General features: G+C 43.1%; 1 protein-coding gene across 3 annotated transcripts in view; it reads left to right on the top strand.

The window, feature by feature from the left end:
• The window catches only part of PLEKHG1 (pleckstrin homology and RhoGEF domain containing G1), a 169,654-nt gene that overhangs the window by 88,347 nt on the left and 64,219 nt on the right, over positions 1–17,088 (top strand). The gene's annotated exons all lie outside the window — the stretch shown is intronic.

The raw sequence follows: 17,088 nt of genomic DNA, 5'->3' as shown, positions 1-17,088 counted from the left end.
AAAAGCTAGAATCTGCAAGAACTGAATCCAAATCCTGACTCTGCCATTTCCCTTTGTGATCTTGGATAAGTTACTTAACTTTGCTAAGTTTCAGTGTTTTTACCTGTAAAATGGGAATAAGAGGATTGTTGTGAAAATAAGACTATCCATGCAAAATGCTAGCACCGTGCTAGGCATATAGTAAGCACTCAAGTGAGAATGATTATTAATATTATCATTATTATTATTAATATACTTAGTATTATTTGGAAAGGCCAGTAACTTCTGGTACGTTTAAAAGTATCATAATATTGTTCTTGCTAATCTACGTTAAGGTATTATTTCAGAAAATTGTTTTAACTTTGCAGTTTAAAAAGGATATATATTGTTTTGATTTAGTTAGTTTATCTGATATACTTACATGTAGTTGGAATTTATTTCTAATATCGTACAGGGCTGCCAGGGATGCAATGGCAGAATGAAATTATTTCCAGAATTTTGACTTGAGCTGAGCTAAACTGAGATTGATTTAATGGACAGAGCACTGGTCTGGGCTCCAGTCCCATGCTGACAGTCAGCTGTGTGCCATGGACAACCAACCAGGCTGACCTCAGCTTCATCCTCTGTAAATGAGTCTAATTCAAGAAGCCAAAATCTAAAGATGACTAGAGATCTCATCTCCTCGAACCTCAGCTCTCAAGAATGTAACTAGGAGATAAGTGAGCCCTTTGAGCAGCCAAAATAGATATTTCAAACGCCAAACAGTAAATCCTGTGTCTTTACCCAAAGAAAGGCCCCAAGCTCTCACTAGGAGCTTATTTACTCTACATGTTTAAAATAAGCTTAATTAGGGAATTCCCTGGTGATCCATCCAGTGGTTAGGACTCCGAGCTTCCAGTGCTGAGGGCCCAGTTCAGTCCCTGGTGGGGGAACTAAGATCCCGCAAGCCGCGAGGCACGGCCAAAAAAATAATTAATTAATAAAATAAGTTTAATTATTTGGTTTCCTAGCCCACAGCAAGGGGAGGGAGGGAGGGGGAGGAGGTAGATGTGATGACACTAAGGAGCCAGAGGAAGAACTCCTTAGAAAACGAATTAAGGTAAAGCTATTTAGAGTGGATGCAAACTCACCTTCTCACCCTGGTGAATTTCACTTGTGAATTACGCCCCAGCGCATAACCTGAGTCCTTACTGCTGAGCCTGACTCCCAAGAACGTTTTTTAAATTTTTATTTATTTATTTATTTATGGCTGCGTTGGGTCTTCGTTTCTGTGCGAGGGCTTTCTCTAGTTGCGGCAAGCGGGGGCCACTCTTCATCGCGGTGCGCGGGCCTCTCACTGTCGCGGCCTCTCCCCTTGCGGAGCACAGGCTCCAGACGCGCAGGCTCAGTAATTGTGGCTCACGGGCCCAGTTGCTCCACGGCATGCGGGATCCTCCCAGACCAGGGCTCGAACCCGTGTCCCCTGCATTGGCAGGCAGACTCTCAACCACTGCGCCACCAGGGAAGCCCAAGAACATTATTTTATTATGTTTAGTATACATCTAAACTGTATTGCCTGATGCCTGGTCTTCATATACAAAGCGATTTTTTAGTTATGATAACTGACTTTTTATTACAGTATAGTTGGTTTACAATATTGTGTTTAGTTTTAGATGGACAGCAAAGTGATTCAGATATAGATATAGATATATTCTTTTTCAGATTCTTTTCCATTATAGGCTGTTACAAGATGTTGAGTATAGTTCCCTGTGCTGTATAGTAGAACCTTGTTGTTTATTTTATATATAATAGTGTGTATATGTTAATCCCAACCTCCTAATTTATCCCTCCACCCCACGCACTCCACCCCCCAGCTCCAGCTTTCTCCTTTGGTAACTATAAGCTTGTTTCTATATCTGTGAGTCTGTTTCTGTTTTGACTTTTTAAATGTTTTTCACTGTTGTAGAACATACATAACGTAAAATTTACCATTTTCAAGTGTACAATTCAGTGGCAATAAGCACATACACAGTGTTGTGCAACCATCACCACTATCCATTTCTAGAACATTCTTTACCATCCCAAACAGAAACTCTGCACCCATTAAACAATAACTCCCCATGCCCCCTTCCCCAGTCCCTGGCAATCTCCAGTCTACTTTCTGTCTGTGAATTTGCTAGAATCAAACAATAGTTGTCCTTCTGTGTCTGGCTTCTTTCACTTAGCATAATGTTTCCAAGGTTCATCCATGTTGTAGCATGTGTCAGAATTTCATTAATTATAATTAACTTTTAATACTTAGAGAAAATTCTTATACAATAACTCATCCCTTAACAAAAGTGAGGTGACCCTTTATAAAAAGTGAGACTCATCCTTACTCTGTAAGAAGGGGGTGGTATGAAAATAATAAAGGCATGATGAGAAGTTACAAGCATCTGTCCAACCCAAAGCAAAATGGAATGCTTGTTCTGAATGTTTTTGTTTTGTTAAACTAATATAAAAGAGTCCCTAATGATTCTTGTGCTTGAATCATTGACACACACACACACACACACACGCACACACCCCAAAATACATCACATAAAAACTAGAGAGAAGCTGCAGCCTAAGTCTCTGGTTTCAAATGGCAAAATCACATTGAGGCAAAATTATTCCTGTTTTCTCTGAATGCTGCTTAAAGGACTTGGGGTAGAGGGGGGTGCAGACGCGCTTGGAGGAGGCAGGGTGAGCCATTCCTTTAAACTGCTCTTTAAAAAAAATTTTTTTTAAACATCTTTATTGGAGTGTAATTGCCTTACATTGGTGTGTTAGTTTCTGCTGTATAACAAAGTGAATCAGCTATACATATACAAAAATATATATTTTCTTCTGAAACAAGCCTTTTTTTCTCTTTGAACCAACAAGAAATGTTACAAGTGTCCCTTCAGTTTTATAATGGGGCTTAAAGTTAAGTTGTTAACCTTTAAGTGGGAGATGAGTCAGGAGAAGACGGCCACTCCCGCCACTGCAGCAGCCAACAGTCAACACGGAATGGCTGAAAAGACTGCTCTTCTGTCCTGTTTTCCCTAAAGCAGTGGATAAATCACTCAACCCCGGGGGCTGTTTATGGCCTTGTATATGGTGTTTCCAATGCAAATGCACATAGAGAAAAGGGTGAGAGTTAATCTACTTTTGATTGGGGAAGCGTTTCTTTTCTTGTGCAAAGGCGGGAGTTAGGTGGGTGGGAAGAGAGTTAAAAAGGATCACAGAGTTTAGGAACTTTTGTCATCTTTGAGAGTCTGTGTTGTTTAAAGGCTGTCCCTGAGACCGAGGGGAGGGGGGAGGGGCGGGAGCAAAAGAGGAACACTGGGTTGGGTTACGATTCAATACAACTTTTTTGCCACTTGGAGAGCTTGGGAGATCTGCCAGGGACTCTGTTAACCCTTGCCTTCCGGGCTCTGCTTCGCCCACTTAGCAGATGGATCAAGTTCACAGGAATTCACTCTGCAAACATTCAGTGCTGGGAGAGCTACAACAGAACCCCGGGTCATTGTGGACATCAGTTTTGTGGGCGAGAAGGAGCTACAAAAAAATTTTTAGGACACCAACACTGGATGTTGATTCCTCTGGCTTCCTTTATCATGGAATTGTAAATGCAATTGTAAATTGAAATTGTAAATTGGGTGGCAAGGATCAGAGAGAGATTCCTGGAAGAATCGTGAAGGAGGCATTAGCCAGGTTAGGACGGTAGGAGGGACAGTCTTGGCATTTAGAATAGAATATGCAAAGACAGTGACCCATGAGAGAACAGGGGACATTCCCGAAGCTACAAGAAGCGAGTGCCTGTGTGCCGGGGGTGGTGATGGTGGAGAGGGAACAAGAAAGTGGTGAAAGATGAGCCCAGGCAGGGGTGCAAGCATTGAGGGCCCTCCCTCTGTGCCGCCACGCACGGCTGTGGGAAGTCACTGAAGGATTTTATGCAGGAGGCAGAACATCACATCTGAGCTCGAGAAAGATCACCCGGGATTCATTCTGAAAAGCTGGAGGGGGTGGGACCCACCATAGAGGGATTAGGTAGGATGTCCTCGCAGTAGTCCCCAGTGGAGAGGAGCCAGGAGACCAAGGCAGCGGTGAGGGAGAGGAGGACTCAGTTTCACAAGAGCTACAGGTGGGAGAGGCAGGATTTCTCGTCCAGGTGGACAGAGCAGGGGAGAGGGCCGGGGTCTGGGAGACTTTCGAGTGTCATGGGGACTTTGAGTGCATGTGTCTCCCCTAACGGTGATCTTCACACTCTCTCCCGACCATGCCACTCAAGGACTGAGCCTTCCTATGGCACTCTTACTACCCGTGGGCAGAGAAGGGTGGTGGGGGAGCTTTTTAGTATAATTTGTCAGTGTGCAGGTAGAGTTAACTTGCTTTCGAACCAAAAGAAGTTCCAGTCTGGCTATCTCCCCGTTCTACCAAGGAGGAACCTGGGACGCGGAAGGCCACACAGCAGCCGCTGCTACCAGCCAATGTGTGCTGGGCACCCGTGCCGGGCGCCTTAAATGAACGTTGTTGTTTAACCCCCAGAATAATGATCAGGTGGGTAGTTGTATTATCTCTACTTAACAGCTGAAGCAGTGAGTCTCAGCAAGGCCAGTAATCCACCGAAGGGCCGGCTCTCAGACCCAGGCTGCCTGCCTAGGCGGCTGGTGCATTTCCCACCACACAGCGTCTGGAGCCAGCACTGGAGCCAAGGCCTTTGAGAGGAATCTCTGTCCTGTCCCTAGTGCCATGCTCTGTCCTCAGATAAATCTGCTGTCCTGGGAAAGCAGATCTGCAGCAGATGGAAACTTCATCGATTACAAGAAAAGGCATGTCATGTCCTTCTGTTGAGACTGTAAAACTACTGCTGTAGAAATTCATCCTACACAGTCTCTTGAAAAATCATTTATGGAAACCTCATCCTATGAAGTCGATCTCTCTCTCTCTCTCTCTCTCTCTCCCCCCCTCTCCCTCTCCCTCTCCCCCCTCCCTCCCTTCCTGTCTCTCTCTTTCAGTTCTAAGTAATAAGGTGCCCATGGACATTGTGCTTTTGATTTAAGAGAGGAGAAAAAATAGTTTTCCCAAAATCACACATTTCACTCTGTGGGCCTTGGAATTGGAACCAGGCCTCCAATACAACAAAAGGAAATCTTTGAATTTACCCCATTCAAGAGACCCAGTGCTCTTCAAGAAAGTCAAGTTTCTGGGGAGTGTCCCATCATGGTGGCCCACCTGCACCCTATTTTACCCTCCGCATAGCGCTTCTTCCCACTCCCCTGGAGGTTGCCAAGCCCATGGCTGTTTCTGTGTCAATAAATAGCTTCTGGTTAAGACTGTGCTGTAATGAGATCAACAGCAGTATAGCCAGAGAAGCAATAAGATATATCCTTAGGGCTGCTCATTGTTTTTGATACAATGAACGGAACTGTTTCCCCTATGCATTTCCATAGGGAAATGGATTACCTAATGCCGCCAGAGTATAATCACATTCATCCTCGTTGAAAAACTGCCCATAAAGAGATCGGTCCCTGTGTAGGTTCTTTATTTTAATATATCCAGTCTCATTGTATTGCAATTTTCAAGTAGAATAGCTTGACCTTGAGGGTCATCATCAATCTGTGTGACTCAGTAGATGGGAAGTCGAGTGATGTTTCCAGCATTTTCCTCTTTCTGTTTAACGTTGTCCAGGTAGCCCCTGCCTTGGGGGCCTGGTTGAAACTTTTATATGTTTCAGAGTCTCAAGTAAATTAGCATAAATTGCACCTACTGTATACAGACCAATTGCTATGAGAATTACCTATATCACAGTTCCTGTCTCAGTAAGAGACTAGAAAGTATTCCAACTCATTAAAAAAGTCATATAGTTAATTACTGTCCCATTCATCATTAGGTCAAGCATACACTAACTGGTCATGTGTATGTGGCAAAACTGACTGTATCTGTTTTAATGGGCCATTATTTGGTGTCCTTATTTCCAGATGTCTGATGCTCTAGAACTGAGAGTCCTCAGGTGAGGTATGGGTGGTTTTTGACCTGCAAACAGGAAATGTTTTGCTGAGAAATCCATGGCCACATTTTGATGTTTAGTGAAGGCCTTTAAGCCATCGGTGTACGAAGTGATGTGCAGAGTTCCGTGGAGGAGGTCAGAGCACCAAGAACAAAAATCCAGACTGTCGTCAAAAGCATGTTACTCTAGTAAGCTGACTATGGTACACGATCCCCTGTGACCCTTCCAGGGTCACTTACCCACAGTCGTAAGGAAGCTTTGCTGCACGAGTCCTGCACCTCTTTGTACATGTCATTTCCGTACACCACCCCTTTCCCCTGACGAAAGCTATGCTTTCAGAGCTGCTGTTTCTCTCTACATTGCTGATTGATCTTCATTTTATAGTGATTCCTGATTCTATAGCTTTTCAACTCTCTGCTTTCCAGGCTCTCCATTGTATACATTTTTAAATGAACTTAAAAGTAGCATGGTGCTAAAAGACCAGGAGAAATTCATTTGTAGTGTTTCTGCATGACTGGCTTTGTAAAGGAGTGTGTTCCTATGGGGAGAGCTACGCAGAGTCATGCAAATAAAGTGGGATGGAATGACCAACCTTGGGGGGACTGGCAAGGAAAGTGGGATATTTTGAAGGAGTGGAGAACCATGTGCTAGTAAGAAGGAAGAGAACTTGTGAGCGGGATGGGAAAGCGTGAGCCAGTGTTGAAAGTAAAATGGCAGATGGCTGAGAGCTGGTGTGCTTGGCTGATGGAAGAGCAGGCCTGGGATGTGTGTTGATGAACACATGAAGAAAGTGGGTTCATCCTGTGAATGGACCGATATTAATTCAGATACAGTACGTGACAATCCTGGCACATGGCAGTCACCTAGTCAGTGAGAGTTGTGATTTTGGTAGGCTCCTAACTCATACCTAATAAAAACCACATTTAGTCCCAAAGTCAGCAGCAGACCTCTACTGTCTAAAGATACTGTATTAAGGACTAAAACCTTTGAAGCAGCGGTACAGGGTTTGGGGCGGGGGGGCAAGCTATAGTCAGCTGGTCCTGGTTTGAATGCAAGTAAGTCATGCACACGCTGTGTGACCTTGGGGAGCAATTGAACATTTCTAAGCTTCCAATAAAATGGGATTAACAATGGGACTCACCTCCCGGCGTTGCAGTGAAGATTAAATGAGATAATGCATATAAAGTAGTGAGCTCAGTACCTATCACCAAACCTTATAATAATAGTAATAACAATAATGCTAATGATAATAATAGTAGTAGTAGTAAATAGGAGTGAGGAGGAGTTAAACCTCAGGTGATCTAATAATGTAAATTTATTTTACTGATCTTTTATTTTCTTTCCCATATACAAAAGCCCTTGGGCTTTATTTAATTTTTCATAATTACCGTGTTTCAAATTACACCAGCAGTGCCGAGATTGTAATTGAGATGAATCAGTTTCTTTCTTTTTTTTATATATATTTATTTATTTATTTGGCTGCCTCAGGTCTTAGTTATGGCATGTGGGATCTTCAGTTGCGGCATGCGAACTCTTAGTTGCAGCATGTGGGATCTAGTTCCCTGACCAGGGATCGAATCTGGGCCCCCTGCACTGGGAGCATGGAGTCTTAGCCACTGGACCACCAGGGAAGTCCCGAGATGAATTGGTTTCTTATTTTCAGTACTTAAAGATTTGCCAGGACATAATCCCTCTGCTACCTCATCAGCCTTTTCTTCATTTTTCCTCCTGAAGGATTATAGCCACATCTAATTGTATCTGTCTGCTTCCTTACCTGGCTCAGGACCTGGAGAGTAAAAAGGGAGTATATGCTAAGTAAAGTTAACCCAGTGAGGAGGAAAACATAACAAGAGTCAGAAAAAAGTAGGGTGACCAAAGGGCTCAAGGGAGTGGTTAATACACTTCCTTCCCTATCTTGTCAACGCCCGCTAGGACCCTGGTGCCATGCTTTACTGCAGGCAGCCTGGAAAACTCTCTGGTTGCCCATTTTGAAGATTTTAAACATATTTTATATTTATTCACATTCAGTAAGCACATAGATTATCCCAGAAATGCTTTCCTCCTTTTTTGGTAGCTAGAAATGATGATCGGGTTAAAGTGTACAGAGAAAAAAGTAATGGTAGGTTTCAAATAAGTATGGAAAGATATTTCAGTATACAGCAGGACCTCTTCATGGGTATGTGTCCACCTCTCTTATTTTAAGAAGAGCTTTTGCATATGAGAACATTGTCGATGTAATTTGAAAACCCTAAGCACAATTTTTAAATAAATATTTAAATAAGCAATTTCACAAAGCAATAGAAAATTAAGGGTTTTTTTTGCTGTTCTTACAGAAGAGACTCCTGTAAGAACTTTTCTATTTGTTATAACTAAGGATAATAGAAGAGATTCATTTCAGTGTTATATTTGTACCCAGCTTCTTAATTATTATAACATTTTTAGATTTATTTATGTACATCAAATTCTTCCTCCTGATATCAATATGAAGTAAAGGCAATTGATTTTTATAATGGTTGTCAGAAGTGTAGTAAGAGATGGGCAACTAGTCACTTTAAGGACTTTAATATATGAATGCTAGTCCTGTTTCTTAATATCTTGCTTATATCATTAGATTACTGTTAACTACCGGTTCATAAATATTTTCTGCTTTTAGTTTTAGGGGAAAACCAAACAAATATTCCCCGATATTTGCTCTTTCGACTCAGTACTGCTGTTTTTAACAGAACTGCTGTCCCCCACCCCCTCCCCAAGTTTCTCTTTCTGGGACGAACTACCCGACCCTCCCCCTTTCCAGGTCCAGCTGTCCCGTCTCCTCCCCAGGCGGCACCTCCTACCCCTCCTTCTTTCAGGAGGAAGAAGTGAAACAATAGAGGGAACTGAGCTGGCACAAGTGTCATTTGTCACAGCTTAGCCAGAAGGCCATTCTCAGCATTTTTTACTGATGTCTTAGGTACTGAAACTATTATAGAAGGTAAATGAGGCTGAAACCTCCCTGTTTTTTATTCTTCTTTTACTCAAATATCTCAGAGCATTAATACTGACTTTCATATATGGCCAATTAAGATCAACCTCTATACCATCGGTTAGGAAAACTCTGAGTAAGAACTGATATCATATCAGCAACAGAAGCTGCTTTCAACTTGAAATTAATTTGGGTTTCATTCCTGCGCTTGCATGTGTGGGTCTCTCTCCTTTCTCTTTTTTCTTCCCTTTCACGCTTTCTTCCCTCTTTCTCTTCCTGCCTCATTTCTTTCCTCTTCTTTTTCTCCTCTCTTTTCCCCCTTCCCCCTTCTTTCTCTTGCCCTCCTCCATTCTCTGCAACAGTATTGGCAGAAAGATTTGTCCTATTGATGCTATATTGTATTTGCAGCACAGTTCTCTGTGTTGGGGGTGGAGGGAGCTACGTTATATAGACTCAGGGACAACATTGTTCCCACAATAAGAGCTTTTGTTTCCAGCCTGATGGGGTGGCCAGAGACCCCCCAGTCTCATTTCTTTGGCTGTATCTTCCTCCCCCATGGATGTCAATAGAGGAAGAAAAGAGATTAACGTGAAGACTAGACTTCTGATGCTTTATGTGCAGGCTACAGCAGGAAATTTTAGTGTAAGCCCTGTTTCGTGGTTTACTTGGAAGAAAGATAAAAAGTTTCTTTCATTTGAAAATGGATTCTTCTATATTCTCACAGCCCTTTGTAAATAATTCTTATAACACTTAAATTGTTATCCTGTGATTTGTTTCTTTCTCCCTTACTGCCTTGTGAGCACCTAGAGGGTTAGGGGTCTTATCTTACTCATTTCTGAACGCCCCTTCCCGCAGTTCCCAGCACATAGGCCTGTGCCCACCCCCGCCCCGCCGAAATCTTTATTGTAATAATGAGGTACATTATAATAAAGCTATTGAATGGGATACAGTGTAGCCGTTATAACGAAAGAACTATGTTTACATATAGGAGTTATGTGTATTTACATACACTGAATGGAAAAACAAAGTTGTGAATCAAGCATAAAATCTCATGTTTTATAGATATAATTATGCCCCAGAACATGACCCAGAAGCATGCACACTGAATCTTTATTTTTTTTTGTTAATTTTTCTTGGAGTATAGTTGCTTTACAATGTTGTGTTAGTTTCTGCTGTGCAGCAAAGTGAATCAGCTATACATATACGTATACCCACTCTTTTTTAGATTTCCTTCCCATTTAGGTCACCACAGAGCACTGGGTAGAGTTCCCTGTGCTATACAGCAGGTTCTCGTTAGTTATCTATTTTATACATAGTAGTGTATACATGTCAATCCCAATCTCCCAATTCATCTCACCCCCTCTTCCCCCCTTGGTAACCATAAGTTTGTTCTCTACATCTGGCACACCACATCTTTTTTTTGTTTTTTGTTTTTTTTTTATATAAATTTATTTATTTATTTATTTTTAGCTGTGTTGGGTCTTCGTTTCTGTACGAGGGCTTTCTCTAGTTGCAGCGAGCGGGGGCCACTCTTCATCGCGGTGCGCGGGCCTCTCACGATCGTGGCCTCTCTTGTTGTGGAGCATAGGCTCCAGACGCGCAGGCTCAGTAGTTGTGGCACACGGGCTTCGTTGCTCCGCGGCATGTGGGATCTTTCTGGACCAGGGCTCGAACCCGTGTCCCCTGCATTGGCAGGCAGATTCTCAACCACTGCGCCACCAGGGAAGCCCCACACCGCATCTTTAACCAGAGTTACCTCTGGAAAGTGACACCTGGGCAGAGAGGGAAGGCCCTTGAGAAGAAATAGGAAACTTTTAATTTCATGTGCTCTGACTTGTTAGAATTTTGTTTTCTACAGCATCAAATGAAGCTGACCAGTGTCAGCTTGGCCAGATAGACAGTGCTCCCCACCCAGACTTCCCAAGAGAGGTGCTCATCTTCCTGTCCTCCACCTTTCGTCTCGTCCCTTCACCTTGGCTCTTACAGTCACTTTCTGTCTTCCTCTGTGTTCACCATTGCCAGTTATCCCCTCCGATCATTCCAGGCTTCCTCCCTCCATCTTCTTCCCTACACCTCCCACCAGCCTGCTCATGGATAGGTGGATGCATGCATGCATGGATAGATGGGTGGATGCATGCATAGATAGATGCATGGATGGATGGATACATGGATAGATGCATGGATAGATGCATGCATGGATGGATAGATGCATGGATGGATGGATACATGGATAGATGCATGCATGGATGGATAGATGCATGGATGGATGGATACATGGATAGATGCATGGATGGATGGATACATGGATAGATGCATGGATGGATGGATACATGGATAGATGCATGGATGGATGGATACATGGATAGATGCATGCATGGATGGATAGATGCATGGATGGATGGATACATGGATAAATGCACGGATAGATGCATGCATGGATGGATGGATACATGGATAGATGCATGCATGGCTGGATAGATGCATGGATGGATGATACATGGATAGATGCATGCATGGCTGGATAGATGCATGGATGGATGGACAGATCAATCGATTGATCCTCCCTGATCCTACATCTCTTCCAGTTACTGCCCCACCACTCTCCTTTCTTTACATCCCAACATCTCAAAATATATGCTCATCTATTACCCCACTTCCAAATCAGTCTGCAGTTCTCTCTAGTCACTGGATTTGGGACTCCATTATCCCCTGGGTTTTCCTGAGACTGTTTCTGAACAAGGTGGGAAGCACACATCTGGCTCTGTGCTCCCACTTAGGGGTACGACCTCCCATCAGTGTGGGCCAGGGTTCTGTGCTGCCCGAGGCCTCGCGGCTCTCAATTTGCCTTGCTACTCTCCTCCACAAGGGACCTTTGGTGTTCTCACTGCAACATGGGAGACTCTCTGGAGGTGCCATGACCTGCTGACACCCTCCGAGGTTGCAGTTTGCTAGCACTGAGATAGCCTGAAACCGCTTTCTCATGGCCAGGACTGGATGTGCCCCTGGGCCCTGAAGGTGGGAGGACATTTGGGCCCCATGCTTCTGTCACTGCTGCATAAGATGGGGCCCAAAGTTGCACAAAGAGCTCTCTCAACAGACCACTCAGTTTTTCTTCCCAAATCCCGTGCCCAGCAAACCCCTCCTTGGGGATGTCCTACAGTCCGCCTCATCTTCGCACGTCCAAGACCAAGGCGCTGTCTTTACCTGCAGACCACCACCCTCATCTCTTCAGTTCCCTCGGGAATGCAGAGGGAAGGTGCGTGAGTGGGGATTCGGGCAGGGCCCTGTGATTGTGAACCCATCGTGTCCCTCGTGATGTTCCTGAAGGGCAGCATTTGTGCAGAAGGCAACAGCTGGAAAATAAAACTCGTATTTCTTCTCCAAGCTTCTCTAACAAGAGCAGGATGAGCAACCCTGAGCCACATGAAGACCTACCCTGTAGATGAGCGAGGCCAAAAGATATGCCTTGTCTCCTTTCTACCATGGATCCCCAGAGATGTCTTGAAGTGTTTGATGTGGGTGTGAGGCAGTCCAGTGCAGGTCTCAGTCAGCTGGAAAGGCCGAGAACCGCCCTGCCAAGGCCTCTGCGGGTTAGCTTTCCCTCACCAGCCACCTGGGAGAGAAAGTCATAAGGATGAAAGCTGGTGGAGACTTCTCCCCGGAGGGAGCGCCCAGCTCTCTCCAAGCTGCAGCCAACGGGACAAGGAGACGAGGGGCTGGCAGTATCCTTGCTGGGAGCCAGGAGAGCAGCACCGCCCTCCTCGGAGCTGAAGGTGAGAGAAGAGACTCCCTTCTCCTGAAAGCTGTCTGCCTTGACTGGCTCCTTTCTCTCGGTCTCCGCATCTAATTAAATACAGCTCCACTCTGTGGAACTTGTGGAGGACTGGCTCCGATCTTACCTGTGCTGCTGTCCGGGTCTAACTGGCCTCCGAACTGGCAGTTTTATAGCTAATGTTCTATTTTCTGATGCTGGGATGATCTCTGGTCTCATGGCATCTGTCAGTGGTTGCCTCCACCTAAGAGCACGGAAGGTTCTCCTTGATCAAGCCTCTCCTGACTGTAGCCTCTCTCACTTTGCATCCCCACTCCAGGGTCTGTGGACATGCGCATGTCCTGCTCCCTCAGCCCATCTCAGCTCCTTTTATTTTATTGGCCATGCCATGTGGCATGTGGGATCTTAGTTCCCCGACCAGGGATCGAACCCAAGCCCCCTGCACTGGAAGCGTGGAGTCTTAACCACTGGACCGCCAGGGAAGCCCCTCGGCTCCTTTTAGTGTCCTGACTGCACCCTGCATTTTGTTACCATGTGCCCCTTTACTCTTTTCAATCTTCCTGGGTGTTGTGTCTCCTTCTAGTTTCTCTCTATTCTAACTCCTGGTCATCCTTAAAGATTCACCTCCACAATCACCTTCTCTAGAAGACTTCTCCCTGACCTGGAATTGCCCATTTCCTCCTCTGCCTTCTTCTCCCATGTGCTGAATATTTATCAGTCATGCTGCCTAAACACTGTATTGTACTTAGTTGTTTATACTTGCTTTTCAACTACATGGGGAACTCCTTGGGGGAAGGGATCATGTTTTATTCATTTTATTTAATTCCTAGCTTGTAAAACAGAACTTGGCATGCATTCTTATGACCTCAAAAAGAGGGGGGAAGGAGGGTTTGTATGAATAAATGTGAATGTGCTTTTTGAACTGTAAATTGACACACAAATGTAAGATATTGTAGTATCAACAGCATCCCAACGTAATACATGAAACTTGGAGACAGGTTTTATATAAACAAATGATTACGCTCTAGTAAAGGTGGACGAGTTGGAGAAACCAAAGAAGATGCATCCTCCAAAATAAAGACCAAAAATCTTACACAGGAGTTTTAACAAAGGGCTTAGAATTTGGAAGTGCTAACACAAAAACTAGACCAAAAAGAGGAAGCCAAAGAGATAGAATTTTGAAACCTGGGCAAGAGGAATTAGGAACAGAACATTTTCTTCATTTTGTTTCTACAATGTATCTTCAAGAAAGAGATAGAGTAGAACAAAATATTAAGTACCAATCTAAATAAATCTTTTCTCTTCTTGTGGTTTATCTTCATTTTCATGTTAAACAGATTAGAATTTTAAACGTTATTTTAGAGGAAAAAAGGGAGACAAGCACGGGGGTATTAGCTTAATTCTTTCAGGACATCTTAAAGAAATAAAGCGAGCTACCAAGGACACTGAGTTTGAATTCTGTTCCAGTTCTGGAAGCATCCTTTCTCCAGCATCTCTGCTGGACTGTTGTCTAGACCAGACCTTCTGAAACTATCTGTGGTGAGGGACAAGCGTGCGTGTGTGTGTGTTTTCCTATCAGCCACACACTGACACTTTTGTAAAACACCACAAAAAATGAATTACTAGAAAAACAAAATAGAAGATATCAGACATGCAAAATACAAGCCCAAATTTATCATTAGATTCAACAAATATCATTCTGTCAAAATGCTATAAAAGTTTCTACATGCTTTCTCTCAAGTTCTGCACTTATCTATCTTGTAGATCAGTAACAGTTTGCAAACTGGCAGTCCATTTATCACACTTCAAATAGCACCGAGTTCAACTTTACTTGGATATATTCAATAACAGACATCACAGGAATGAAAAAGTTATTGAGAAGAGGGCACACGTGTACAAATCTTACAATGGTGGAGCTGTTGATTAGAAAAGAAATACTTTAGGTAAAATTTATAGTAGTATAATGAAAATTTTTTCAAATGGTGTAAAGCTGTTTTTTGTATCTCCTCCCTACCCTCCTCAAAATTGAGTGAATTCTTTGATCCTCTTGGAGAATAATTGTTTTCGGCGCAAAAGTTTTGAATTTATCTTTCATTGTTAACTGTAGGGTAACCATAGGTGCTGACATCAAGCCAATAAAATTAAAAAGCAGCGTGACAGGCTCTAATAAATTTCATTGGTGTCTTTACTCTGTCATTTGAGCACAGAATGAACTATTATTATCACTGAGCTTCAAACCTCTCATTTTGGCTTCAGATAATTACAGCTGCTAATGCAGTGCATGCTACAGTAGTTTTCAGTAACTGGTTTAGGGTTAAAGTATCATATTTAAAAGACTTAATTATGATCAGTGGGGGAACACGTTGTGGCCATATGGCTTTGATCTGTTTTCTAGAGTGGCCTGCAAAAATCTGGACTCCTAACGATCTATTTTCTCAACAATTTCAGAAAACAAGCAGCGTTTAAAATCTAGTTCCTCTACCACGGACTCTGGGGTTTTGAAACTCTTTCATTTGGAGATGGGCCATCCTCTGTTGGAAGTGGGCCATGGTTCTTTGTCTCTCACCCCAGATGAAATTCTTCAACCCCCTTAACTCAGTCTTTCCCTGACATGAAGAATTTAGTATCAGGTTTCTGCAAAGTGAACCAGCTTTGTACCTGAAGTGAGAAAAAGGATTCTTCCTTTTCTCCTTAAACTCCATTGCAGCTGGCCAGGTGAATCTGGAATATATGCGTCCTCTACGTCCCAATCTTCACGCTGCTGTTCGGTGTGGATCACGCCTGCCAATATCGTTGTTTCACTTTTCAATTTTGTATTCATCTATAACCTTTGTTTTACCTTCTTAATTTTGCATATGACTTGTCCTTTTGAAATGTTGATCAAAGTATGAAACAACTATCAAATATAAGCATTCAATGCAGTTAAATATTAGCCCATCTCTTTGTGCCATGTGTAATTTTATGAAACTATCAAGGAATACATTTTTTCTTGAGGAAGCCTAAGTTAGATTTATACTTGTTCAAAATGCACTCTTACTTCCATTCTAGCCTTCTTGAGCATTTCTTATTTGGGCGTTATCGCTATAGCCTATACAGATACTTAAGTTCCTTATGACTGTTCCACTCATAGAAGTAAGGAGGCTGGGTCTTGCTCTTGTGGGTTTTTAATGGCAATTACACTTAAACCTTGGGAGTCTAATTTCTTATTGAGATGACCACTTTCTGAAGAAGAAATGATGTTACCACCAACCTTGTTAAAACACAAAAAGGCTTATGAACATCGGTTCCTGCATGACCACGATTTTAGCAATAAAGAACCAGAATGGTAAGCTATATGACGCAGTCGGTGAACCATGCTACGGAGACAGTTCCTGACGAAGCCTGGCCTGTTTTTCATTTGAGGAACATGGAGGGCATGAGAGGGTGGCCGTGGCTTATTAAAAGACAAAAACAACAATTACCTGATGGTTCTTACATTTCAGCTTCTCCTTTCACTAGTTGTGCTTAAACGGTATTGTGTTTGCGATTGGCCATCGGAATGTGGTTGAGTGCTGGGATTTTCACGGTCTGGCTGACTTTTCCCAGGGTGACTTCCCCAGTGCTGCAGAACTCTGGGTGACGTTTGGTGGAGCGCCATACTGCATTGTTCAGCCCAGGGCGGGGAACTGTATTTATTTTTGATTTTACGTTATTTCAGCTGTTTTCACTTTTTTCTGTATTGTTTTCTTGCCTCCTACAGAGTTCTCTTTTCAAGGCTGGCTGGGGGAAGGGGGACACTCAGTTATGGACTCAGTACACAGCGTGGAGAGCAGATTTCCCCTCTCTCAGCAGTTCAAATAGCTTCTAAGCCACGTGCGTTTAACCCACTGTGGGTCTGAGCCCACGTTAGCTCCGTGGGGAGGTGTTTCCATGTTAAAATATGTAAAATCCTTTCAAGCTGTCTGTGACTCCTTAACATGGCCTATTGGATAGCATACGTGAGTGACGTGCTTATTTTATTTTAAAAAGTTTTTTTTAATAATCTGGTATTTGAGGATAAATTTAATTCTAGACTTTAGCAACTGATAGCTTTCTGACTTTTTAAGTTATGTTTAAAACAACTGTATCACATTTCAGAATTTTTTTTTTTTTTTTTTTTTTTTTTTTGCTATACCACATGGCTTGTAGGATTTTAGTTCCATGACCAGGGATTGAACCCGGGCCATGGCAGTGAAAGTGCTGAGTCCTAACCACTGGGCCGCCAGAATTTCAGAATTTTTACTTCTGGTTTCCCACTGTATGAATTTTAAAGTATTGTTTTATCATATAAATCAGTCAAGGAGATAGCAGGCAATGTTGTATGCCAAAACTCTGACTCTATCAGTAACCGTGGTCATTATATTA

This window comes from Eschrichtius robustus, chromosome 9 (assembly GCF_028021215.1).
Source record: "Eschrichtius robustus isolate mEscRob2 chromosome 9, mEscRob2.pri, whole genome shotgun sequence".
Lineage (NCBI taxonomy): Eukaryota > Metazoa > Chordata > Mammalia > Artiodactyla > Eschrichtiidae > Eschrichtius > Eschrichtius robustus.
Note: the sequence above shows the minus strand (reverse complement) of the source record. Positions and strands in the feature narration are given on the sequence as shown.